Here is a 26628-nt window from a genome sequence, read left to right on the forward strand (position 1 = left end):
TTGCTTCTCAGCTGCTCCTCACAGGATATGTCCTCCAGACCCTTCACCAGCACCTCAATGTCCCTTCCGAACTGGGAGGCCCAGAACCTGGCACAGGATTCGGGGTATGGTCTCACCAGTGCCCAGCACAGGGGGACAATCCCTGCCCTCGCCCTGCTGGCCACACCATTGCTGATCCAGGCCAGGATGCCATTTGCCTTCTTGGCCACCTGGGCACAGCCTGGCTCATGTTCAGCTGCTGTCACCAGCACCCCCAGGTCCTTTCCAGCCACTCTGCCCCAGCCTGTGGAGCTGCCTGGGGTTGTGACCCAAGGGCAGGACCCAGCACTGGGCTTTGTTGAACCTCACACTACTGGCCTCAGCCATGATCCAGCCTGCCCAGATCCCTCTGCAGAGCCTTGCTGCCCTCCAGCAGATCAGCACACCCACCCAGCTTGGTATCATCCAGGACCAGATCAGCAATTACCCAGAGCTATTACACGGTGCTGGTTCCAGTACTGCACTCTGGCCACGAGCAGCCAGTTTCTCCAGGGGAATGCTGTGGGACAGTGTCAAGGGCTTTAGTAAAGTCCAAGCAGACAACATCCACAGGCTTCTTTCATCCACTAAGTGTGTCACACTGCCATAGAAAGGGGTCAGATTTGTCAAGCAAGACCTGCATTTCACAAATCTGTGCTGGCTGGGCCCCAAAACCCTGGCTGTTTTACACCTGATGGCACCCAGAATGAGCTGCTCCATGATCTCTGGCACCAAGGTTAGGCTGACCTGTAGTTCTCTAGATCCATCTTCTGAACCTTCTTGTAGATAGGTATTACATTTGCCAATTTGTAGTCACCTCCCCCATCAACCAGGACTGTTAGTAAATTATTTGAGGTGTCCTCTTGGTGCCTTAAAATTATTTAAAGCTCTTCCAACCAGTTTCCTCAGTAATCTTGGTGGATCCCATCTGGTCCCACAGACTTGCAGCTAAGTGGTCTAGCAACTACTAGCCATTGCTTTGTGAATTATGAGTACTTCATTTTGCTCCTCATCCCTGTCTTCCACTTCAGGGCACTTGATACTCTGAGGATAACTGGGCTTACTGTTAAAAACTGAAACAAAGAAAGCATTAAGCTTTTGCTTTACCCTTTGTTACTGTTTCCTTCTGCATACAGTAAAGGATGGAGATTCTAAGTGGCCATTTTGTTGTTGATGTATTTGCAAAAACATTTTTTGTTGTCTTTTTCACCAGTATTCAGGTCAAGTTCTAGCTGGGCTTTGGCCCTTCTGATTTTCTCCCTGCATGACCTCATAGCACCCTTGTAGTCCTGATGAGTTACCTGTCCTTTCTTCCAGAGGTTATAAAATTTCTCTCTGCCTGTTCCAACCGGAGCTCTCTCTTGAGCCAGGCTTACCTCCTTTCTCACCAACTCATCTTTCAGCACCTGGGTAGACCCTGCTCCTGCACCTCTTGCTAGGATTTCCTTCTGCTTTCCTGGACTCTTCCATTGCTCTTAAGGACTACCTCCAACAGGACTCTCTCAATTAGTTTCCTAAAGAGGCCCTAGTTTGCCCTCTGAAAGTCCAAGGTGGCAGAGCTGCTGACCCGTATCCTTACTTCTCCAAGAATGGAAACCTCCTTTTGTGATCACTTTGCCCAAGACAGCCTCCAAACATCACTCACGCATTTTTCTCTGTTCACAAACAGTAGGCTCACACTGAAAGCTGAGACAACTTCTCAAGCTGCAGTGAATGTGGTTCAACAGGGTCCTGTTACTATGCTGCTTAGTTAAATGTACTCTATAAACAGCAACATTGATCATGGCAGTTTATGTTCACCTAACACCACTGCACTCATAAAAGACTTGGGAGTTTACAGTTATGGTAACTTCATTTATGAATCGAGATATGATGCATAATAACCAAATATATTTCCACAAAAGTTGCTGCCACTATCACGAAGTTTATCTTTAGTGAGATACACAATCAGTAAGAAAAATTCCACCGGAAGTTAAATGTAGTGCACCTCTATTCTCAGAGGACCTTAAAAAACAAAACAAAAAGGCAAGTTTATTAAAATTAGTTCTCAAGGTTTTACATATTTTATTGAAAAGAAATTATTTTCTGAGCAATGCAAATTGCAGCAGTTCACGAATTTCTTCTACTAAAAGAGCTCTTTCTTTAAAGAAATCTTTACCTAAGATCCACATCTACTCAACACTCTCAGAACCAGACCCTCGTAGTCCACGGTAATTTTGAAGATAGAATACAGAAACAGTGATAAAACATGACTGTTCAGTTAGCACAGACATACTATTTTTGAAATGAGGTTCTTTAAAGAAAGCTACAACACAGTCACTGGATGTTGCATTTACTCAATTTCGAAATTACATCAAGATCCTTTGAAAAGTTAATTCAGTCTTTCTAAACAGTCAGCAATGCTTTAGTGAGTTCTAGTTCAAGAAATATTCCAATTACATATTCCATAAGTCAGTACACTAAAAACTAAAGTTCAGTAAAGCTGATGAAACAAGCTTAAATTTATAACTAAAGCCATTTATATGTTGTATTAATGTATAATATGAATAAACTTCTTAGTGTACTCTACACTGAAGAGTTCACAGATATGCAACACTTTCACATTTACTTCAAGTCATCTTAAAGAAATTCAATTTAAAAACACTTTCATGGTAGCATTCCATGTGTCACAAGCAATCACTTGTACTTGAAAATATGCATGAGTGAGAATTTTTCATCTCCCCTCAAATTTAATGTTACTTAAAATACCAACTAGTCACCTTGAACATTTTGAATTAGAACTATACTGAGCAGCATGTGTAACTGAAGCCTAAGCCAGATAAAATGAAACTAAATCAAGATTCCTCTAAAGAATGCATGTCTTCTGTTAAAAATATTACAGGAAAAGATATCTACCATACTTAGCAGAACTTGTTCGTATTTCAAAAAGAGCTGTGAAGGGACAGTCAGCCCTAACTAGGTCAGGGGTTGCTCTGCAGCACAGGCTAAGTAGATGCTCAAATCACAGCCACCAACTGTGTACTGTGCAAGAAGTTACAGGCTGGGAAGGAAGAACAATTTTAAGTTTGGTATGTGCAAAACCCCCACTTTTCCCTCCATTATAAACTGTTTCCAATTTTATCAGCTTGTCTAAATAAAGACTAAATACTCTGTCTCAGTACCTGCACATGTGTAGGCATTGAAGACCACTTCAAAAACATTAAACTACCTTAAAGCTTAGTGTTCCTCCAGGTATTATTCACGTCATTAGACTTGCTGAATCTGAAGCTGCATTTAACATAATTTACCTGAAATTTAAGTAAGAAGAATACTACAAGTGTCGTAATAAGGAAGTAGTTACATTAACTGCTTCCTCTAGAGGAAAAGGGCAAATGTACTAAATTATTCGTTTACACGTTCTTGGCTTTACCTAAGGTATGTAGCAGGAAAACAACATAAAATTCCTAATAATACAATGAAAGCAAAGCCACAGACAATGGGATACACTTTCTTTACTAGTCAAGGTTCAGAGCTCTCACACATAAACACTTTTCAGCATGGCAAAAATATCTCCATGTCTGTGAAAAAACACTGTTCACTTGCACTACCTAGTTCTCCTGATTCACCTCTACTCCAGTAAGAAAAGTTATGATACAGAATTTTGATCTACTGCTCAGAGTTGTTGTAGCTTCTCTACCAACAGGAAGAGAGTCCGTGGCATAGCTGCTTCAACTGGCAGTGGCCATGGACTTAGAGAAAAGGGAAGAAGATTCTGGTGTGCGTACCAGACAGATAAAATTGTTCACAAAGTTGCATGTCCAGCAGAAAAAAAGATGTCACTGGGTCATTGCAACCTTCTCTAAATTTAAACAGAACTACACCCATATTTCATGGGTTTGTGAATGAGTAATCTTCAAAAATAGAGGCATTGGTGACAATTTCATGTGGAAGATACAGTAAAAACTGAAAATCTAATTATGGAAGTTTTATACCACATTTTACCATCTGTTGCGGTGTGTTGTAATATCCTGTCTTAAACTTCCGGGTCCCCTCCCTAGGTGTGCCAATACCCCTCTCCCTTCCCCCTCGCCCCCTTGCTGAGTGATTTCGGTCAATCAGGCTTAACATTCCAGCAAGGCGTCGTGTGGTTCGTCACTTTCAAAGGATGCCCCTCAGGCCTGGGGGTCATTGGCCTATCTAGGTGTCCCTCGTCCCCTGAGACCCTGCCCCTCCCACCTGGTTGGTGGCACACCTGTCCCTTCCCCTCCTCCTGTCCTGGAGCTTAAAAGCCAAATCAGACCATGTGCTCGGGATTCTGTTGGAGCTGTTACCTGTGATTCAGACCTCTGTGACCATGGAATAAAGCTCTGGATATTAACCCTCCGGCAGAATCCGTCTCCTTCCTCCTCACCACAGCCTGAAGCCTTCCCTCCTGAGGTAAATGGAGTTCCTAACAAGCCTGGACTTGTTCAGTGCCCAGCTGCAACCTCCAGCAAGCTAAAGGTGTCTCTGGGGTGATACAACACAGTTGCCGCCTTTGGCCCAGCAGCAAGGGTCAGACTGGCCCAGGCACAATCTAACTGGTAATATTGGGATTCTTATTCCAATAACCATCTACCCTTCTAAAGACTTACAATTAGTGTTCACTGGTTTTACATTGTGTTATTGAATATTTTAAGGCCACTCCCTTATTCTGGAATCATGACTTCTACATAAAAGCACATAGCTGGACTGACATTACACCACTGTGCTTCTTTAAGAAGTTGTTTTTTTTAAAATTTATTTTGACTTCTTCAGGAATAAACTTAATCTCTAAAGGCAGATTATGTCCCCAAGTATGCACAAAACACTTTCACCTCAGTATCACCATAGTACGTCCATAAATAATTCAGTGTGGAAAACCCAACTAACCCCTGCCCCCAAGATATAAAACAAGTGGCTAAGTAATGCCAAAGCCCCTTAGCTCTGGAATACTTTTCTCCAATTCTGAATTTCCTTTGTGCAGTTATGCTGCCTTCCTGTAACAAACAAGGAGGTTAATAAATAATAAGGAAAACATTTTCTTTACATGGTGTAGCTGCATGTAAGTTTCAATGCCACCTCTGTATTACTGGATTATTTTGATATTAAAGAGTAGCACCACTTATCTCTAACTAATAGAGCTGGCTATTCTAATAAACTTGAGATGGATAGTGGAATAGCTTCATGGGAAAGTATTTCTAAACTACTCAGAATTCTTATAATACTAATTAACTACTGTAACCGCATTATATCTATTACATGAAATCAAATGCATATTTTATCAGGGAAAAAAATTAAATTTTAACAATATCTCAAAAAGTAATTTCAAGGCACCCTTGTAACACTCTTCCATTATCCACTAAATGTAGATGTATCAACTTTCAAAATCACTATAATGACACAAGTTTACTGAACCAATTATCCAATCTAGGATGAAAGGTTATATTTTTTTGTAACCACCAACTTAAATGAAGTCCCCTCTTCAGGGAGCAGACCTGGTGCCAACACCCTAAATCGTGCAAATAAAAGAAAACCATAAACTACAACATCAAATTGCAGCTGATGTCAAGTTAAGCCACATCCAGGACACCAGCAGCCACTAGCTGCCTTGAAAGCCAGTCCAAACCTTCATAAAGTCCTGTACCACTTCGGGCATCACAACCCTGAATATACCAGCTACAGCCACAGCAGATTTTGTGGAGACTCAACAGTTCTGTGATTTCTTCCACTGGAAGAGCACCTGCTACATCCTGCAAGAGAATCAAAAACTCAGTTATTCATCTGTATTATATTTGAAGCCATTTCATTGGCTTAGACTGAAGCTACAGATCACATAACAACTCTTCAAACACAAAAGACAAATCAAACAGTTAAGCATTTACTACTTGCTACCATAAAAAAACCCCTGATTGATCAATCTACTAAGCATGCTTAGCACCAACACTTACTCGACCAGCATTACACATTACACACAAGGAAAATATCTCCATTTTATCTTTCCACATTAGCACTCTCTACCCACAGCAGAGGGTTCAGAAGGTTGGAATTGGAAAGACAAGCTGAGGAAAAGAGAGTAAAACCAAATCACAAGTACCTGTTTATTAGCAAAGAGCAAGGCATCCTGAAATTCCTTCTCTGTTAATAATTTTGCAAGTTCACTGTATGCTTCACTGACCCTGTCTCTGTGGCTGCTATCAACAACAAACACCACCGCTATAAAAGAAGAAGAGAAATGTTTTACACACATTCACATATAAACTGCAAAATTAGCTTTTAACTTACACCATTCCTTTTTCTAGAAGCTTTCTATGTGAAGTTCCTCAGTACACAACTTCAATTTCAAATCCAGGATGACTGAGAAATTCCTTAAATATTTCTGTATTTTAAACAGAAGTCTAGAATTCATCCTAAAACAGTGAAAGAATCTCTAATTTTTTTTCCCTAGTCTAATATAAAGGCCATGATATTTTAACTACTTATGTTTTGCGGAGAAAAGAAGAAACCTCACAACTTGTAAAAGTTGTAAAGCCCGGTATGCTTTATTACGACGCGCGCCGGACGCAAGACTCCCCAAAAGGGCATGCGTGCCCCTGGAGACTCCGAGTCCCCTTTTTATCCCCCCTTCCAAATGCATATGCATACAGTTTCAAATTAAGTTCATACATATTCATTCCACGCGACATTTAGCACTAATTCTTCTTTATCGAAGGAATTCCTAGGTCGGGGGCAGATTGACCTCGCGGTTTTCTGTTTTTCTTTCTCTGTCTCCTTGCTGTCTCTGGAATGCGGCCTCTCCTTCAGCTTTAGCTCCACAGACCCTTCACCTCTCCTAGACACTTCACCTAGTTCAGGATGGATACTCTGTCTCATTCCCCCCTTTCCTAGGAAATAAGTAAATTCTTTTACTTAAGGAAAATTTCCACGACAATAAGTGTCTTTTAGCGCTTTACCATGTACATTCGACAAAGAGGTTAGTACAGCTATTCGTTGTAGCATCCTACAGTTCCAAATTAACAATATAATAGACAATCCTAAGCTTATCCCAACTAATATTAGTAAAACTACAATGGGGTGACACAACTTATTAAGGACTCCATTCGCAGTTGGTGACCATCCAAAGATCACATCTCACCAGTGATTATCCGTATTTTATTCTTTGTAGAACTCTGGTTATTTCCTTTGTATCGTGTTGGACAGTAATTAAGGTTTTCTTTCCACTTTCTCGGATTTCTTTCAAGACTTCTAATAGGTCTTGGTGCTTAATTAATTGTTTTACCAATGTAAGGTTCGCCCCGATAGGGGTAGGTGGTAGTCTGTGATACATTGTGTAATTGGCTGTAATCAGCTGGTGGGATGTTACTGGTACCAAATACGAAAAACCACACCCAATAATCTTAGCAAAATTAAAAATACAAATACAGAGATTAGAATGGTTTCTACTAGACAGAATAACATCATTGCTATCAATTTGTACAGCAGCACAAGCAGTTCTCAAACATACACCCTTTTCCAGTATATACGAGCACAGTTTTCTGGTCAGTGACTGGATGAATTTCAAAGTGACAAATACTCTGTTCAGTGTCCAAACACATCCTGGGCATTAGCAGTATTGCTTTCACAAATGAATCCCATTTGTTCTCTAGTAATGCAGGATTCTAAGTTTACTATCTGCCACTTTTCATTCATCTTTTCGTGCCCACACTCTATGTTCTGAAGGATAGAGTGTTGTTTCTTCATGGTTTAATCTTAGGGCAATGATGGGATGGATAACATAAACAGTGGCATTACATATGGTAAGCACAAAGGCAGTGGCCACATTAGAAATAGGATCATAGGTGAAATTCACCATAATCCACCAGGATTAAAACTTCCTTTCAAAATCAATTGCATTATCCCATTCAATTTTCCGAATTTCAGCTGGAAAATTACCTTCACCCCTTTCCTATATGATCAGAGCTGCTGTTGCTTGTATCCATAACTGTGCTTGTATACAACTGAAAGCTAAAGACACATTATCTTGAACTATACTAAGTGCTTCTACTATCAATTTGTGGTCTTGGTCCCCGGCCTCTTCATACTTCTTTACTTTGGCAGTACTTTTGAAATCTGTCACTGGCTAGTTTCTAATGCCAGTAGAGATTACTATAAAGGCTGCTTCAATTTTGTTAGGCTACCTGCTGCAGCAGCCAGTTTATTCATCAGTATTTCTGAATCAATTCCATTTAAAACTCCTAATCTTGTCCCTAATATGCCAGTTACTGCTCACATACTTGATTCTCATGGATTACTACAGTAGATATGTTTAATATAAACCTTCTTTATCTCAAAAGGTTTTCCTATGGATCCAGTATACTGATTAAATGCCAGGGACCAAGGCCATTCAGCATTGCTTTGGGTAGAGGTACTCTCTAGTTCTAAAACTTCAGTTATAATTCCATACAAAACAATTCTGTACACTAAAGTATGAGCTACTCCCGACCGCAATATACTCATTTTGCCCGAGTAAGTTTTAGTCTCAGTTCATTGTCTCCTGGTGTCACTCCTGAAGGGGCTTCTGGGCCTTCTTCACCCGAGAGTGATGGATCCAGCATTCTGCTCCTTGATTTTGATTGCGGTGAAGGTGGTGAGAGGTACTTGCAGTGGTCTCTCCCACTGTGGTTCCGAAGTCTTCTCTGTAAGAGACTTAACATATACATCAACCCCAGGCTATCCAACTCCCTGCTCCGAGTTCCAGCCACAAGTTTCTCAATTACTCTGAGCTGTTTGCTTAATGCCACCATGTAAGTGGACATTCTGGACATTCCCCTTGTATTCTATGGTCTTCTATAAGGCATTCCAAAAGGATTCAGCATTCCTTTAGCTCAAAAGGTTTAGTTTGAATTTGCAATAGTGCTAGTGGAAGAGCTTCTTGCCCCAGTCTTATGATTTGCTGCTTAATCAAATTATTCATTCTCTCCCCCTGGCCGCTTGATTGGGGGCGGTATGGGGTGTGAAGTTCTTAATCTATGCCCAGATGGCTACTAATCTGTTGCACTATTTTGGAAATGAAAGGTGATTCTTTATCTGAGGATATTGTGGCTGGAACTCTGAAGCGTGGTAATATCTCTTGTAAAAATGATCTGGTCACCTCTTGAGCTTTGACAGTTCTGGTGGGGAATGTTTCTGGCCACCCTGAAAATGTATCCATTAATGCCAGTAAATACTGATACCCCCCTTTCCTTGGGAGTCCTGAAAAGTTGATTTGCCACTGCTATACAGGCCCATGGCCTCTCCCAGTCTGACCGAGTTTTGGCCCGGGGGTATTTTGAGGTTAGTCTGGAGGCAAGGATCACATTATCAGCTCACCTGAGTGATAGTGGCATATAGATTCCTGACAATGATACAACAGTCCTTTCAATCAGATGTGTATTCTAGAAAGCCTGTGGGAATTACTACTTCAAAGTCAACACTTCATTCCAGTGCACTCTGTATCACTCGCAGCCTTGGTCATTTCGAGAAAGGAGCCACACTCTATAAAAGGCTTTAAGTAGTTAGGCCCTAGTGTGTTTTCTAGTGCCCTTCCTTCACTAGTAACCACGAAAATGGGAAGGGATTACTAGCTCTCTTTCAATGGTAGCCCACCCCTTGCAGTTGTACGTCTCTTTTGATTAGTATTATTGTATTATGGCTTACCTTCGAGGAAAATCTGTACCTCACCCTTTGCTGCTTTCTTTGCCTCTCCATCCGCCAGCTCATTTCTTTCCTCCAATTTTAAGCTCACTCTCTCGTGTGCCTTAATATGCTTTTTCAGGTAGCTGAACTGCTTCCAGCAGCCAGATTGTCTCTTCTTTCCCTGTGAGGTCTGCAGTCCCCTCTCCTTCCAGATGGCTCCATGTGCATGCACAACTCTGAATGCCTTTTGCTGTTTCTAAGGCATGGGTCCACGCATTTATCTCAGCATCCTGTGCAGAGGTACCTGTTGGTAAGGGTCCACACTCTATTACCTCTCTGCAGGTAGTCACTGTGAACTTTGCAATGTCGCTTTCTTGTCAGTGAACCAGGTCTCTGCATCGTCCGGAGGAGTGTCCTTTAAGTCTGGGCGGCTGGAGTAGGTAGCTTCAGTGGTCTCTAGGTAATCATGGTGTACTGCTTCTCCTTGATTCCACTGAGAAAAGAAGCTGGGTTGACAATATTAGTCACCACTATCTCTCCATCATCTTGCTCTACCATGATGGCCTGGTATTTCAGAAACCTCTCTGGTGAAAAGCCAGTGGCCACCCTTTACTTCCAGTACTGCAGACACTGTGTGGGACACTAGCACAGTCATTTTTATCCCAGGGTAAACTTGTGTGCCTCTTGAATGTTCAGCACAACTGCTGCTACACCTCTGAGGCAACCTGGCCATCCTTTGGCTGTTGCATCTAGCTGCTTAGAGAGGTAAGCAACTGCCCTCCGGTATGGACCCAAGTCTTGAGCCAATATTCCCAGAGCAATTCCTTGCGTGGAAAAATAGAAAGAATGCTTTACTTACATCTGGAAGTTGCAAAGCTGGAGCCGACATGAGGGGACTCTCTAGCTGGCGAAAGGCCCGTGTGGTGTCTCTTGTCCACTGGAGATCTCAGTTCCCATTGGCAATAAGAGCATAGAGGGGTCTGGAGATTACCTTCTGTTTCACTACCTGTGCCTTTTTCTTTGAGACTCTGCGTCCTTGGAGTCCTAGGAAATTCAAAAGGCTTACCGTCCAGGCTTCTCTCGCTTCCCTCGTCTGAGTGGCTACTAGAAGATCATCTATGTACTGCAACAGCCTCCTTTCCTCTTGTGGAGCTTCCTGGGACTCTGGGTCTTTGCAAGCTGTTCTCCACTCGGAGTGGAGAATTTTGAAGCCTTCAGTCCCATGGACTATGTGAGCTTGTGTTTGAATGCAAAATGTTCTGGCTGGCTTCGTGGATAGGGAGGCAAAAGAAGGCATCTCTTAGGCCTAAAACAGTGAACCAGGTTAGCTCAGGTGTTAAACAAGGTTAGTAAGGTCTATGGATTTGCTACCACAGGGTACAAATTCTGTGTTATCTCACTGACAGCCCTTAATCCAGTACTACCAGTTATTGGACTGATTCCTTCCTTACCTTCCCTTTGAGGGTACTACTCAGTTCTCACTGGTTGTGTTCTTTCATTAAGCTTGATGGGGGAGCATCCCATGGGGGAGCATCTTTCACTCTCCCTGGTGCAGCAGAGGCCCATACCCTTGAAAACACTTATTTACTTATTCTAATATCTCCTTACTAATGTCTTTCTTAATTTCAGTGTCTGTTAATATTAAGCCTAACATCTTTATATTATTTGCCTCCAGAGTAACCTTTCTCATTTGAGAATGTTTAGCAAATTGAGCGAATTGTACAAAAGCTTTTAGGTACACATAGTACACATGTTGCTTTAAAGGTTTGCAAAACTATGCCTTTTCAGACTGGCCAGTTGTTTATTCCCCACACTACAACATAAACATTCTCCACAGGTACTAAAGCTTTATTTAAAACTGAACACATAACCCTTGTGCTGACAAAAATTCTTCCCTTTTGGGAAGGTTACCTTTACCCCTCCTCCCTTACCTTGGGAGGAAGCCTTTACAAATCATATGTACTCATTTTGCGAACTGTGATTGCTTCGCATTTCAGCGTGATAATCCTTGCCTGATTTCATACGTTGCTATCTTATGCTGCATGCTGAACAACATGTTTGATTTGCTGTCTCTTTGCCTTGTTTTCCTTTTCAGGGGCCAAGACCAGAGAGCAGTCCGATCTCACAGTCTCTTTGTCATTCTGGGTGATTTCTTAAGACAAAAGACATTTCAGCATACAAAAACTATCCCATTTATCTTCCTATTATAAAACAGTACTAACAACAATGAAGCACTATAAATCGTTTTATTTTCTGAGCTGCTCTTACTGGCAACCTCCTCCCAATGAGCCCCTCCCAAAAGGGGCTAATTTAGGAACCTGTTTGCTCTGGTCAGTTCTCATTATTTATTTCTCCTTGCCCTATCTCGCTTCCATTCAAACCTTTTTACAGACCTTCACAGTAGTTTCTCAGTTTTCCTCCTATACACACAGCTCCAGGTGGCAGGTATCAGATGTAATTCCCACACACAAGCTCTAAGACCTTAGGTTCTGAATCCGCTTGACCAGAAACCTTTAATTTACACTCGGGGCGTGTACCCTGACACTTATTGGAACAGCAAAACAGCAATACCAGTGTCTCTCATAAACACCGCACTGCAATAATACCTGCACATCCAGCTCTTGCCCACAGGCCATTCCCGTGTTCCCTGGGGAGACAGGGCAGCCAGAGCTGTCCCTGTGCCCAGGGCGCAGCCACTGTCACCTCACACAGCCTGCTAGCCTCTTGATGTACCAAAGGCTCCCCGAAATTGCCCACAAAGGCAAGCTATTCTGTTTGTTACAGAGAACCTTAAATCCCTACAGCAGATTGTTTCCAGTAAAGACTTACTGCAGTACCAACTGAAGTCTCATAAATCTCATAAGTCTCATTAACTAATTCATCTCATTCACCTCTTCTATATAAACTCTGTTTTACAAAATATCAGTCTTTTCTAGTTCTCTTCTTGCACAATCTAATTAAGCACTGTGTCTATTTACACTTGTTTTGCTGCTTTGCAAAAAGGCTGTGCTAGTCACAGCCAAAACTCTGATATACCTGCAGACACAGACACACGCACTCACTCCCCCCCCTCCCCCTTATCTCAAATTCACTAGAGCCAAGGCTTGAATTACTATGAGGGGGAGAATTCTTGGAATTCCTTTAACTCGCTTTATCGAAGTTAAACATAAATCACCGTACTATAGCTCTCCTATGTAAAATGCTACTCTTGTTGCAACAAAATCTTAAAATCTCCACAAACACCACTATACAATCTGAGAATCAAATTACCACAATGCAGCGGAAGAAAATCACCACACAAAATCACCGGGAAAGGGCATATTTCTCAAAGTGCTCACTTTTCTCAACACAACACAGCACACCATAATTCGGCATTTACTCAAATCAATTTTTCCTGGACACAATCAAAATAACAGCACACAGTCTAGAGATCAAGTCCAAACATCCAAGGCAAAGGAACTCTCTGAGCTCATACTCACGGTTAAAATGTACCAAATCTACACAAATCACTACATTCAAACACGATAAATACCATCACTGACATTCCTCCACTCGCTTCTCCGCAGGGCACTTCTCTCCCTGCCCCCGCAGCCTGCTGCAGCCGGCGCCTCTGGCCTCACTCGGCTGCTTCAAACACGGGGAGTACTGACCCATCCCCGCACTGTAGGGCACTGTAGATTTACTCTCTTTTATACACCATACACTTATCACCTGCACGATCACAAACAGTGCACTGGCCACACACATTAACCATACAGCAACACAGTGTCCGGACATCACACACACACACAAACAAAACACACGGGCTCACCAGTTCTGCTCCATCAGAACTATGAATCCTCAATACATACATACACGGGTTCACCCGGCTTACCCCCAAAGCCGCTAGCGGTCTGCTCTATCAGAACGACGAACCCGGCCTCTAATACAGCTGCTCTATCAGCTGAACCCCGTCTCTAATACAGCTGCTCTATCAGCTGAACCCATGAACCCAGACGTCTCTGGGTGGTTTACTCCCTCTCTCCTTCCTTCCCCCCCTGGGGCCCCATACATACCATATTCTCCTCCGCAGGCCAGCGGGTCGTTGTCTGTCCTCGCAGGTGGCAAGTTGAGACAAGCGGAGCCCCACCAGGAAAAAATCCTGGGGCGCGCCTTGGAGGTCCGTCTATCCCCCCTGCCCCCGCGGGGACAGAGAACTCCTGCCTTGGCTCGTCAAAATGTTTTGCGGAGAAAAGAAGAAACCTCACAACTTGTAAAAGTTGTAAAGCCCGGTATGCTTTATTACGACGCGCGCCGGATGCAAGACTCCCCAAAAGGGCATGCGTGCCCCCGGAGACTCCGAGTCCCCTTTTTATCCCCCCTTCCAAATGCATATGCATACAGTTTCAAATTAAGTTCATACATATTCATTCCACGCGACATTTAGCACTAATTCTTCTTTATCGAAGGAATTCCTAGGTCGGGGGCAGATTGACCTCGCGGTTTTCTGTTTTTCTTTCTCTGTCTCCTTGCTGTCTCTGGAATGCGGCCTCTCCTTCAGCTTTAGCTCCACAGACCCTTCACCTCTCCTAGACACTTCACCTAGTTCAGGATGGATACTCTGTCTCATTTAGGTCTAAAACCAGATTTACTATGAGAGGATTAAGTATCTCAGTTTAAACCATTTCTTGATCCATTTATACTCCATTAACTCCCATATGGCTGTCTCAGTTTTACTTAATGGACTGTAATATTCACAGGTTCAGCCAAATCAGCACAGCTTGCTTCAACTACAGACTACACAATCCAAAAAAGATGGCCAAGGACCCGACATAGCATTAGATTTAACTATCCACTAGAGAGTAACTAAGATACCAGAAAGACTGGGGAGTCAAGGGGGCAGAGCTAGAGGGCAGAATTTAAAATCAAGGGGTTTGCGATGAGAAAAACCCCAACACCAAAACTAAAAATAACCTACTGCAGATATGTACCAGGGTAACTGCTTATCTTTCTTTCCAACATGCAATTCCAAGGCAGGCATGATTCCATGCTATTTCACACAGTATGTTTTAAGAGGACAACAGCAATCCCAAAATACAACTTTTAAAAGTTTGAAAAAATTAGTAATTTAAAATGTTAAAGTTTGCATTTAAGGCTGAAATAAGGCACAAAGCAGAGCACATGAGCTGGCATTAGTAATTCCTAAGTATTTTAGATAATTGTGAATGAATCAATCAAGAGGAACTTCTGTCTGAACTGGGAAAAACCTATGGAGGATTTACAAAACAACACCACAAATTTTTAAGTTCATCAATGCTTTCAGACTCAATAATCTAGTCTATAATCAGATACTACACTGCAATAGCAAGTCGGAAGTTACAGAACTTGGTAGAATTTTTTAAGCTGCTATCTAAAGGCTCCTAAAAGCTGAGTATTTTCAAGTGCTATTTATATTCCATACCTGGCAAGTACTGCTTCTCACTATGTAGACTTTGGGATGCTGTACCTTGTCTGTTGTCAGCTAGAACCAACTTAACAGAGGTTCTAATTTTGTTTGGCTCCATGAACTGTCTGATGGATTTATGGAGAATGTACCTTTATCATCCAGTAGACATTCTGACCAACTGGATTAAAATTTATTAGCTCATGAATCTAACAGCTGTACTTTGCATTAGATAAACAACTTTCTACTGTCATAAATTATTTCTATTAAAAATCTGTCTGGCTTTGAAACACAAGCTAGAAGACAAAATATATTTTAAGAGCTGTATCAGTATTACCTTGTGTATTGAGATAATAATGTTTTCACAAAGGCCTCAATTTGTGCTTTCCTCCTACATACCATATAGTAAACTTCAAATTTCTGTATTCTACTGTTTCCACGTTAAAACCTGGAATAAAAATATATAAGTTTTACAGTCCTGCTCTGTATGAACATAAAATAACCAAAATTAGTAGATAAATCAAACATTCAGAAAAGTCATTACATTTAAATCGTAGCTACTAACCTATGGTTGGAATTGGCTGCATGAATTCATCTTGCTTTAACTTAAACAAAATAGTTGTTTTGCCAGCTCCATCTAATCCTAAAGTAACAACCCAAATTTCCATTTTTGGTCCAATATGTACCCTGTTGTCCTGGAAGAAACAGAATATTATGTATTAATAACAACAGCAAATTTTGGAAATTCAATCTAGAAAACCCTTATGTTTAAAACATGTATTCTGTCACCATTTCTAAAGTGACTAATTGGATGGTCTCCAAAAGTACAATGCATAAGCACTCCCAGCAATAACAGAAATAAATAGAAACAAAAATATCCAATAATAGAAATAAAAATATCTAATAATGTCTGTAGTGAACCTGCAATTTTTACTTGATCTGAGTTACAACATCCCTTTTAGAAAGCCAGTTTCATGACAGTATGTCTGCATTGGATAAAATTTCAAATTCTTTCATCATTCTTGCCTGTGACCATGTGAAGAATTTTTTTATGGCAATTAATTAGAGTTCACTGACCAGGAAGCTCTTTTTTTTCCCCACTTTATTAATGCCTCCACCTAGAGAACTACTTCCTTGCTGGAGGTTCCATAGCTTTACCTCTTCACCCTAAGCCTCTTCCAATCCTTTGCAACAACAACAACATTACTAGCACTAAGCAGTAATCTGAAATAGTAGAGAAAAGCAAACAAAATCCCCCAGGTCTTGCTTGGAGACAAGAAATGAGAATCAACTTCCCTATTTGTAGTTTACACCAAGCTATTGTTGAGGAGATGAAGATGACACTGACAACATGATCAAATGGCAAAGCATAAATTCTAAAATAAACCCATAGGCTGAGATTAGTATATATTTCTGAAACACATTTTGAAGTACTTAGAACTGCTATCTTGATGAAACACCAGGGCTTCAATCACCAGAAATATGTAGCAGTATATTTGTTTTCTTGCAAAATCCAGACAGCACTGTGCCTACTCCACACAGCCTCTTATTTCTTCTCACAGAACAAATACTACTGAATGCAAAAATGCTACATCATCTCTTGGTAAGAGACCAACAGGTTGACAGTGTTGCAGGACATTTAAACATCTATATCACATGATGTGAGATATCTAACTATTTATCTTTCCATATACACATAGATACACACAGAGGATCCATTATGTATCTGGATATATTGTCATAATGACAAGCAACTGTTTTCTCCCTTCTGTTATCAGAGAAGTAGCATACTTTCAGAATAATCAATACAATTCAATGACCTTATGCTATCACAATCCTGGAAGAGAATAAAAATACCTTGAGAAACTGCTTCCTAAAAAAAAAAAAAATTAAATATAATTGTGCAATTACCTCAATGCAAAAGTCAGCAACATCATGACTATAAGTGTAAAAGCCAGATCAAAGGCTCATCTCATCAAATATGCTCTCTGAAACTAGGCAAAGATGGACATGAAATAAGAAAATAAGAAATAAGAAATAAGAAATAAGGAAGGTACATAGTGATGATAACTGTCCTAAATAACTTCCCTGTGCTTAAGAGCTTGCAGCTCATGTGAATTTCCTAAGCCAACTGTGAAGTTTCTTCAATCAGCAGATCTTGATGCATTATTCACCTATGAAATTGTCTGCTTGCTGCTTGAAACCTAAATGGGCCCAGATGGTCCTTATCATAGAACTCCACAGACTACCTTTTCAGTATGAAATAAATGAATTACTTTATTTGAATCTGTGAAATGAACTTGGATAAGCTCAGCAGGTTCAGTACTGCTATTACAAAAGGCATATGCTCCACAACCAAAAGACTATTTGAGATTTGGAAAATAAAACATTGAGCCTTAACTGCTTTTTAATAAATTTTTGTCCAAGTTCTAGATATTTGGAGTCAGAGCTGAAATTCAATGACAACACCGCAACACAACATGATTATCAGAATGGGTTATCTCATTCTGGAAAAGAAGAACTTGTGGACAGATTTTTGACAAGGTGCAGAGAAAGAAAAAACAAAAAGAAGTATGCAGAAGGGTCTGAAGAGTCTAAAAATGCCATGTCTCCAGCACTCTTTTCACACTCAAACTTTAGTTCTGATTTTATCCAGAGTTTCTGGCAGTGGATCTCCCCAATTCTTCTCTGCACCTGAAAGGAAGAAAGAAAAGCAGCAGCTCTGGATAGAGCTGCTCAGTTCACAGGTTTCTTGCAGAAGGCAGTACCCTGGCTATGGGCAGAGCTTGCTAACAGTGAGCCAGTCCTTTCACAGCACCACCAGATGTACTGGTCACCTGACAGCTCCCATGGCTGGAGGGCAGAGGCAGTACCACTTAAATCATCAGGGAAATTAAGGAGATGAGTGAGACTGTCAAATTTAGCCATCCTGCTGCAGTTTGCCTTCTCCACGGTTTGGAATGAAAACAGGCTGTTTTCAGCATGTTTGTATTCTCTCAGAAGGAATCAAAATGTGACGGATGCCAAATTTCCACTTTCTGCACAAGTAGTTCTGTCACTTCAAAAAACATTGCAAGCAAAGTTGCTATTTAGAAAACTGTGTGTAGCATCTGCAATATGAGTCAGTAATAACGGACTATTCACAATCACAGCTAGAAACTGACATGAAAGAAGTCTCTCATTGTCAATTGTATCAGCACCTTTAACTAAAATGTTGCTTAAAAATGACAAATAAACCCCCTTGGTGTCTGTATTTCTGGCAGGTGCAAAACTTGATGGCATACTTAAAAACAGGTAACCTTAGACTCCTGTTTAAGTAAAACTTGTTTTCTTAAATCTCAGTGCAGAAGAAAAATCCACAACTATGATCTCTTCACTTTTTTATCCTTGATGTCTTTCAAGAAATTTGATGAGACAAAAGCCCTCTGTACAGGTTTCCTTAATGGTATCTTAAAGTGCTTTCTCTCTGAGAGAACACTTCCTTCTCAGATAGTCTTGATGTTGGTAAGGGTTAGTTGCCCATAGTTAGTTTAATATCATAATGAGAATTTATCTGTCAATCTCAGGCACTGCTTCCTTAATAGTTTTCTCTCTCTGCAGCATGCACATATGTGCAGCTTGCACATATGCATATTCATGATGACTACATGCATTTCTTATATATAATGTTCTGCAGCCACTGCACTCATTTAACAGAAAACTATCTTTAAATAAGGATCACGATCCTGGGCAAGAAGAATTCTCCAAATCCTCCCTTCAGAGCTTTGTATCTGGCATTTCCCTAGCTGGTTTAGAAAGAGGAAATGGCACTATGACTGTTTTCTTGTGTCATCAGTGAAACAAAATATAGGTAAAATTTACTCATTTTCAAGAATGAAAAGGACTTCTCCCTCCCCTCCTCAAACCTCCACAACTTTCATTTGATATTAAATGTTCCTCTGATCTGGTACTGTCTGAAATGCTTTTTTACATTTTATAATGGATGCAGCCTTCAGTGCATGCCAGCTCATGAGGGGGACCTTTCCAGTAATATAGTAACAGTTTTACAGTTTTTTGTCTGAAGATTTTATTTCTGCCTGATATCTGTTGCCAGGTCCAGATATGTACAACAAACCTCACTGCAAGTCACAATAGTGGCCATCAGCATAACAGTAATCTAAAAACACATTGCTAAGAAAGAGAACATTAAGCTTTATCAGATGTGAGGAAACAAGAGGCTGCTTTCACCTTATTTTTTCATGGCTGATGCTGTTTTTCTGAAAAATAAAACTTGCTTTACCACCTTTGAACTTCAGAAATTAACCTTCAGAAGATTTCATAAAAATACAAATTGTTACAAGATAAAACCAAGTCTTCTGGGTCCCCCAAGCCTATTTTAGGCCTCCTGTAACACCTTAGCTAGCTCCCATCATTCTCTTTCCAAATGCTCAGAAATTAACATCCAAAATTTTCCAAGTCTGACAAACAGCTTTGAAAGCCAAAGCTTTCAAACATTCAAAATGCCCCTCTGACTCACAATTCTTCATCTGTGAATTGTGATTACTGCTTCATTAATGGAATAATGAGGGTTTGCAGAAGAGGTTTCCTTGGCCCTATGAGCTTTGGTCTCTGCTAAATAGGAAAGAGACAGGCAGACGTGAAAATGCTGCATTAACATGAAAATTCAAATATACTGAGGTTACCAAATGAATGATTTTGAAGAAATTTAATTTCCTAAGTCTGCAAGAACTGACATAGAATCTCTATGGAAGCATTCATTTCCTTACAGTAAATGTTTCAACAGCTACAGTTAAATTCTCATGTTTGTCTCAGCCACAATAGATCCTCTTCCTCTTTCACCCATTCAGAAGCAAAAAAACCCCATACATCAAAGTACTTGTTCCTTGAGTTTCAAACTTACTTACTTTCCTATGAGGAAAGCATTATAAATAATAAATACCATATAAATACACCAAATAAAAGTAACATTATCAAACTTTGAATAATTTAATCCTTTTTAATGAAAGTGGCAGTGAAATTATATTGAAGCAATAAAACCCAAAACTACTTAGAAGATTAATCATGTATTAGCTAAGCCATGAGTGAATACCAAGCAACTGTAAAACAAATTACTGTTTAATAAACTGAAAGAAATATTTTTTTAACATTATAAACTGAAAGTTATAATAGTAGTATTCAATTTAAAATAGGTGAGCAATCTCCAGGAAATAATCAAAGAAAGATGTTTCTAGGACTCGGAAATGCTATCCAACTTCTTTAAAAGAAAACAGCTCATGTTCAAACAAAGTTACTGATACGTTCAATGACAAAAGAACATTTCCCACCCTTATTACAGCAGCATGTGGTTTGTTGCTCAAATACCAGATTGCATTCATCATGTGATAAGACAATGTGGCTCTAACTGATACTGAATTGCCTCAACTTGTTGCAACAAATACAGCATAATAATGTACATCAATTATTCCTGCTTTATTTTACATTAGATTTGGGACTTCATAAAGTGGTTAACTGTACTTCCATGAGGTTAAGAATACCTTTGTAAAAGTGACAGGTATGCTAGCATCCAGCTGTACATGATCTGCAAGTTCTGTAAACTGCTGTTGCTGTTTCTGTAATGTCTCTAGCAATCTTGTAATTTCCTGTTTGGCCAACACTACTCTGCAGTCGTCCTAAACAGACAAAGAAAACAAAAGCATGCCTTTCCTTTAGTAATTTACTTTAAAATACCCCAAATATAATATAAATATCATTGCTAGAAAGAAGGCTTTTTAAATAGAAATACACTACTTCAAGAAATTAACATTTACAAAATAGATTTATTTAAAATTGCAACACAAATATGAATATCTTAACAGTTTTCCTTAACACTAATAGATGTTAAGTTGTTCTGCAGGTTTATAAAAAAACTAACAAACCTTCTTTATGAGCCACCTAGGAGTAATACAAATTATAAGAAGCAATAATATCAATGTAACATATAAAGAACATTTATATTTTTCATATATCATTTAAACAGATGGAACAGAGCAACTGTTTTGCAACATATGGCAACACACTTAATAGGAACATATTAGCATCCCCCCCTCTCAGGATTCAGAACATTTGTACAGTTAAACCTGACTACACAACCAAACAAAAGCTCTAAACAAATCTGGAAAAAAGAAGTACAAATAACACATTCACGAAGTAGCTTCTCACATTCAGTTTACTATTTGCTACACATACTATTTACTTTTTCCTATCATTACACTGAATTAATTAGAGACCATTGAGAAATTCACACACAGCCACTTTCTTCATACATTTAAGATGTAGAATTACCAATGTTACAAGTGTAACTGTAAAATCTTTCCAATACATTCTGTAAAGGTTTTTTTTGCTTCAGTCTTGTCTTGCCTTCCCACTAACCTCACAAGTATCAGAAAGTACTGCAGAAAAATCATGCCACAGGGTTTCCAGTAACTGGAGGACTCTGCAATTTTGGACTATCTTTGGCTAACATCCCTTGTAATGAATACTTGTATCTCATGTTAGACCATGACTGATTTAATCTTATAAGAAAATAATGCAGAATACCATACATCTCTTTTTTTATAGTCTAAAATTAATTTGTACTTCCATGTATTTTGCCATATGCTACAGCTCACTTGCCAACCTACTTGTTGCAAAGTCTTTTCACAGTGAAGGCAAGCTTGTTGAAACCTGTGACAGAATGGTCATATCTTCGTGCTGTTGCCTAAGCTAAATCAACTTCTCTCTCACATGAGCATTCAACAATGCTAAGAGCCATTTCTTCCTGATGACAAAGGGTTTCATGAAGATCAGAAAAATAGGCTCTGACACATGAGCACGCATTCTCTGCAGTTCCTGGTACCTAGAGTGTTGCAGAAAGGTGATCCAACAGTTTAAGGACACCAGTTGATTCCAGGAGCAAAATTTAAATTTTGTTCCAGATTCTAATTTATTTTCACATATGCCTGGCTGCATCACAGTTCACGTCCCAGTTAGGGCTGATAAGACTTCCTGAATAACACCAAAACACTTCTAGAAGTTACTCCTATAATCACATAGCTCATTTGCATGTATAAACACCTCACTAAAAATGACCAGGTTAAAAAGCCTCAGTAGTGTTATGCCACCTGAGAACATACACAGTCTGTACACTAGGAGTCAAAAACTTTTTCCACTGCCTCCACATTTCCATATAACCTAAAAACATGGTAACACCAAGTTCCCATCTATCTGCTGACCTAAGCTTCAATACTGACTTGCTAGATAGAAGACCCTAAAATCTTGCCCTTCAAAACCTACGCATAATTTTCAAAGAAAGTCTTTATCCAGTTATTACAGAAAAGCCAATAATCTGTGCATGTGGGGGAAATAAAAATTTTTTAAAAGCATACATGTTCAATATGGGCCATTCCAACTCCATCTTCAACAATTTGTTCTCCTCCTTCTATATGCTGAACAATTCCAACTAATTTTCTGGAATAATCAGATTTCTTCTGTGAAAGTTCTGATACAGTGAGCCATGTCTAAAATGGATGCACAAATCTGGTTTGCTTCTGGTTCCAAGACAGAATGCTATTAATTAAAAGCAACATATTAAACATCAATCATAATTATCTTCCTTAATAATATTTTTTATTTTACTACATATTTATTATACATGTGCAAGTATATGGGCATATATTTTACACATACATATAGTATAGCCAAGTAAGAACTGAAAACCATCTTGCAATTTAAAAAAACAGTCAGGACTTACAGATTATGCTGAAACTAGCTCATACATCTAGCAATTACAGAAGTAAACAAAAACTTGCCTGTTTATCATAATTTATTAGAAAAAAAGAAGAATAGTTAGATTGCACCAGTGATATGATGTGTATGTAGTGTCTACATTATGAAAACAGCTTTCTAGATGATGACCCAATGTCATGAAAACTTCAGAAAAGCAGCAGATAAAGGGACTGTCCTTCTTCACATATATATATTCACATTAGTAACTCATTGAGTTCTTAGATTTTTTTTTTCCTCTATTTTACCGTGGCAACTGTCTGACACAAAGGGAAAACTAAAGAATGGGATGAACACATCAAGAATCTATCCTCCTTTCTTGACAAGCTTTTGTACTTTATTTGGATAAATAATTATGCAAGCTACCCCCTGGCATGACTAGAAATTAACTACTAGCAGTACCTTATGACCTTGATGCTTCCCATATTCTTTGCAGACACAACACATGAGAGGACTCGCCTGACAACCTTCTTCTAAACAAACAAACACAATGGCATGCACTTGGTGTTGGGAGCACATTGTCTTCTCATGAGGCTTATCAGCAAGAGGTACATGCCTGTGCTTCTCCAGAGTCTTAGTAGAATGAGTAAGCTGGGAGCAGTCTGCACACAGGTTGTCACAGACATCTTTTGTGAAAAATCCTTTCTTTAGGATTTTTCCTTCTGGGAAGCTGAGGCCCCAGAAAAAGAATCTAAACAATGGTTATCTGCTGTGGAATGCAACAGGTGCACCTGTGATTGGCCCATGTTGCTTGTGTACAATTAAGGGCCAATCAAAGACTGAGCTCTCTCTGGGAGAGAATCAGAGAGAGCTCCTTTGTTTATTCATTCCTATTCTATTCTTAGCGTAGCAAGCTTCTGAGAACTTTTCTCTCTATTCCTATTAGCATAGTAATAATGTAATATATATCATAAAATAATAAATCCAGCCTTCTGATCATGGAGTCAAGATTCTCGTCTATCTCTTCACCCTTCAACCCTTGCAAGCCTGGTAACAACAGGTGAGTGGCAGAAACAGTGCAATACACAGATGCAACATGGGCTTCATCTTCATCACAACGAATGCTACTCTAACAACGAAAACCAGGCAAAACTCAAGTGGTTAACATTTAATACCAAAAATGGAAGAAAAATTAGAAGACTTGTCAACAATACAGTCTTTGTTTAAAAGTTATACACTAATAAATATTTGGACTACTTTGAAACTTGATTATAAGTTTTCAATAACCTTTTTGAAAGCATAAGTTTAAAGTGTTCAGTAATTTTATAAATCCAAGCTTCAGTGCAAGTTGTAAAGGTTTGGAGGAGAAAATAAATATGGCTCTGGGAACTTCCTCCAAAGCAGTTATTACAGACCAGAAAATTACTTACAGAAAAACAAAACACCAACAGTCAAATAAGCACTTAGGAAAGTTATCTACATCTAGAATGGTACTGCAAGATATGTTGCACACCAGCTGTTAATATTGAAATGATAAAAGCAGCTACTTTTGGTAATGAAGTACCATATGATATAATAAAATTACTATAAAAGGCAACTACTGACAACAGCTGAAGTCTTTAGGAAGAGTTCCTGAGGAGTTTCAGAAAACTGTGCTTATATGACTAAAACTAATATATCAAAATGAGTAACCTTTTCTAAAAGCCCTAAAGGCATAAAAAGAGGGTGAAATAGTATGCATGTTTATTAATACCAGTTTATTTTCTGCTTTAGTCAAGTACAACTAGTATTTAATTATGAACAATTAACTGAAGCCTTAATACTAGATACTGGAAGAAAAGAACAGTATTATTGGTGAAATTTGGCAAAGAACTGATTTTCAATCTTTTTCCTGTTTAGAGAAAACTTCTAGCAAATGAAACTTCTTTTTTTGTTTGTTTTGTTTTTTGGGTTTTTTTGTTTAAAACTCAGTACCTCTCCAGAGAGACCAATGCCTTCTTCATCTGTCCCATACTGCCCAGCAGGTCCATTCTGCAACCGTTCCAAGAGTTCCAACAAAGCAAAGTTCTTTTTCAATCCCCAGACACCAGAATCTCCTATTTTTGATGAAGAGTTAAACAAAGGCGAGGAGAGGAAGAAAAAGCTCAAGCATATATAATTTTGAGAAATTCCACAAACCACAGCTGAGATTCGGACTAATATTAAGAGCATATCAACTACATTAATATTAACCAAGTGAGATACAGCTATCAGTTTTTCTGCAAGCTCACTCCATCTTCTTCCTTCCTTTGATCATCGAGCTACTTAATATTTATGCAGATCTTCCCTCCCAAAAGATGCCAAGATTATTAAAAATTTAGAGAAACTTAGTAAAAATACTTGTAAAATAATCTGCAATAGCTAACAACTAAAGAATACAAGGAACACACAAACACTGTGTATTATAAAAATTATTGTTTTCAGAAGTATAGTGAACATTTCTACCCTGCTAATGGAAGCCATGAAGAATTCCCTACTGAGAAACCTTATTCCCTGTATCACAAGATGTTGCAGTCGAGGCGGTCATGACACAAAGCAGAGACCACAAGCAGTCTCAGTTGGCAACACTTTATTTGTGAACATGGCTGATCTTTTATACACTTTCCAATTGTTTCCTCTTCTTCTACCTTAACTATTGGCCACAATAAGTCAATACCATGCTATTGGTGAAAAGTTATAGTGACTTCACCTAACTTTCTAAAAATGCTTCCTCCAGCTGCAAAGTGCTCTTATCTTTCTTCTCTTGATCTACCTTGGTTACAGCCTTGGAGAAAGCTCCTTATCAGCTTCTTCTTCTTCTTACTTCTCGCTCCTTTAGCTAACAGGCCCGCGGTTAGCCCCTTCCACAATTCCCCCTTTTTGTTTTTGAACTGTAAATACAGCTGCTATTGTTTTTTGCAGGGCCCTTTGCAAAAACCCAAGAAGAGAGGGGACACACAAAACCACAATCACAACCATCAACAAAATTTCCATTCTTAAAACAATCGTTCCTGTCCTTCATCCATCTTCAAGTACTGATATATGGTCTTGGCTAGTGTCATCCACACGTTCTGCTTCAGCTGCGGAACCATCAATCCTGTCCTTTCCCGCACGCTCTAGGTAAGGTTTGACACAGCGAGCAGGAACCCATCGAGGACCATTATCTGTCAAAACACAAGAATAACCCCTTCCCCAGGTTATCAGTTCCACTGGACCAGACCATATACCAGTAATCAAATCCTTGACTCATACCTTGACATTTCTATGGAAATTTGGTTGCTTAGAATTCAAAGAAGAAAAATGGCAAAAGATTGGAGATAACTGTGAGTCAGGTAGGGGACGCAAGAAGTTTAACACATAAACAGCTTTATCTAATCTCACTTGAGGTGACTCCTGTTGCATTCCTCCTTTTTGTTTTTGAACCTGACATTTAAGAAGTCCGTGAGCTCTTTCAATAATTGCTTGGCCTGTGGGGACATGTGGAATACTTGTTGAATGCTCAGTGCTCCAAGCACGAAAGAATGCTTGCATTTTCTGCGAAGCATATGTTGGGCCGCTATCTGTTTTTATGTGACACGGAACACCTAGAATAGAAAAGGCATGATGAAAATGATGAATAGCATCTAGAGATTTTTCTCCTGTGAATGCTGAAGCAACCATTGCATGAGAAAAAGTATCAACTGTAACATGAACATACTTAAAGCGACCAAATTCTGGCATTTTTGTAACATCAGTTTGCCATTCTTCTAACGCAGAAAGACCTCTAGGGTTGGTACCAT

The 26628-nt window shown here is 39.5% G+C and overlaps 1 pseudogene; it reads right to left on the reverse strand.

Annotated features, from left to right (window-relative positions):
- Positions 1–5588: 5588 nt before the first annotated feature.
- Positions 5589–25127, reverse strand: LOC135460549 (E3 ubiquitin-protein ligase TRIM23-like; annotated as a pseudogene).
- Between the last annotated feature and the right edge of the window lie 1501 nt (positions 25128–26628).

Source organism: Zonotrichia leucophrys, unplaced genomic scaffold, assembly GCF_028769735.1.
Source record: "Zonotrichia leucophrys gambelii isolate GWCS_2022_RI unplaced genomic scaffold, RI_Zleu_2.0 Scaffold_56_315010, whole genome shotgun sequence".
Lineage (NCBI taxonomy): Eukaryota > Metazoa > Chordata > Aves > Passeriformes > Passerellidae > Zonotrichia > Zonotrichia leucophrys.